Source organism: Camelina sativa, chromosome 20 (genome assembly GCF_000633955.1).
Source record: "Camelina sativa cultivar DH55 chromosome 20, Cs, whole genome shotgun sequence".
Taxonomy (NCBI): Eukaryota; Viridiplantae; Streptophyta; class Magnoliopsida; order Brassicales; family Brassicaceae; genus Camelina; species Camelina sativa.
Window position 1 is genome coordinate 16,093,105 of NC_025704.1, and position 2,189 is coordinate 16,095,293.

A 2,189-nucleotide genomic window follows, 5' to 3' on the forward strand; every position below is an offset into this window, starting at 1 on the left:
AGAAGAAATGAAACAAAGTTCAGCATTTCCAAAGCAGTAACACTAGTTTTAACTTTCACCAGAGCTGTTTGTCTTTTGTTGAGTCCCTCGAGGATAAAAGAGAATGCCCCAAAAGTGAGACAACTCTGTAGAAGAGCTTGTGGAGCACCTTCAACACATACCATAAAATTACCGGTTAGCTCTCTTCTATGTCAGGACTAAAAGTACTTATATGATGCTGAAATGCTTGCAGGATCAGTCTATTTAAGAGACCCAATGCTATATTAGCAAATACGATGAGAATGATGGATTTTGGATTACCGGGGAAACTAAGAGCAAGACCAGTGCAGCATCCCGCAACTCCAACATTAATGGCTGCAAAACAAGAACAAATAACAATATAAGTAAGAGCGACATTACAATTTCATGTAAGAACTAATGATTGGCAACTTAAAAAGAGGAAGAGATTTGAAGAGTCTTACCGTCATCTTTCCCACGCACTTGCTTGAGAAGGCAAACAACCAAACTATGGACTCCAGATAAAACAGCAAAAGTCTTGAACAAAAAGAAAGCAATCAATACTCAGTTTCGTGGAAGAGCCATATAAGCAAAAAGCGTAAAGATGAGAGTGAGTGTGTACCTTTGCAGACTGCCCTGCATCTGCAAATGATCCTTTAAAGCCTTTCTTCTTGAACAATCTTGAACCTGAACAACCCAAAACAAACATATCTCTATCTCGTGAGATTATTTGTAACAATTCAATCATCATAATACTTCAAAAGCTTACAGCAACCACTCTTATCACATTTGACACTCTACAACGAAAAGTAAACTAACTTAATTGCAAAAACAAAATCAAACTTGAGAAATATGTTCAATCCCCTAAATCTGAGATTGTTACAGTAATTCTAAAACACTTACTGATTGCTCAAAACCTAATCCAGGAATATTGAAATCAAATCAACTAAAGAAACTCAATCTTTTTCCCCAATAATTCTCAATTTACTATCATCAGAGAGTAAACGCAAACAGCTGAGTAAATAAAAAAAACAGGCATAGAGGAGGAGATGAAAGAAGAAGGCTCTTGGTCTTGTAGTTCTGCCTGCACACAAAGTTTGGCAAGAGAGAGACTAAGATATCACAAATCGATTTTAAATTTAGGGTTTATGACAGTAAAGTCTCAATTAGCCACCGTCGCTGGAACACCAATACGGTGATAGTGTCAGAATTAGCCAAACACCATTGTTCTCAAAGAGATAGAAACAAAGCTAAAAGCTTTCACCTTTCACACACAATTAAAGCGACCTAGAAGGCAACAATTTAAGACAAAGACTTAACGAGAGAGAAGAACACCAACATGTTAAGAGACCCACGAATCTGAATCCACCAAAAAAAAAAAAAAAAATATTCAACAAAGCTGAAAGATGTGACGCCATATCTGGGACAATAGGAGAGATCTTAGTAATCTCTACCAACTACCTCAAGTGCAGATCTGTGGCTGGTCTCGTCTTTTCGTCGGTGCCTCGAGGGTAACACAAAAGGGCAAAAACCGACGATATTGTAAATCAAATCTAGGGTTTAGTGTAATCATCGCGAAGATTTTAAAGAGGAAAAAAAAATTTGAATCTGAAGATAGCGAAGAGGTATTTGAGGAGAGGAGAAGAACTGAAGAACGATAGAAAACAAACGAGAGAAATTAGGTTTTAATTGGTAATAACTAATAAGTGATTTTTTTTTCTAGGTTTTTAAGTGTTTTGGCGTTACAAAGTGAATTATTTTGGCTAAGTATTGGCGGACAAAACAATTTTAGATTCCCACCTAGAGATTTTCTATCTTAGCGTTTAATAAAAGCTATAGTATAATAACCAAAATTACAAACAATCTTTAATAGCAGTTGAGGAAATCGAGCTATTGTCATGTGCTATGAATGTGGACTTTTTTTGTAGTGATGATTCGTTGTAATGAAGAAAGAGAGAATTGGGACTCTGCAATAGAAGCAAGAGTAGACCTACACACACCATCTTCTTCGGTCACATTGTAAACATACAAATTTGTGTCTGTTCTAAAAACCAGCTGCATATAATTGGATGCGGTTAGTTACTTTATTATTAAGACATTAGTAATGCGATACTTTTTGACATAAATATAAGATTTGAAAAACTGACAGTAAGTTAATGCTTCGATTGTGGTGTAGATAACGCAAATATATT

At 35.8% G+C, this 2,189-nt stretch overlaps 1 long non-coding RNA gene across 1 annotated transcript; it reads right to left on the reverse strand.

Moving 5' to 3' along the window:
• Positions 305-717, reverse strand: LOC104772565. The gene is made up of 3 exons (XR_002036954.1): positions 620-717; positions 462-534; positions 305-354 (listed from the first exon to the last, which is right to left on the reverse strand). It is a non-coding gene; the product is annotated as an uncharacterized LOC104772565 (long non-coding RNA).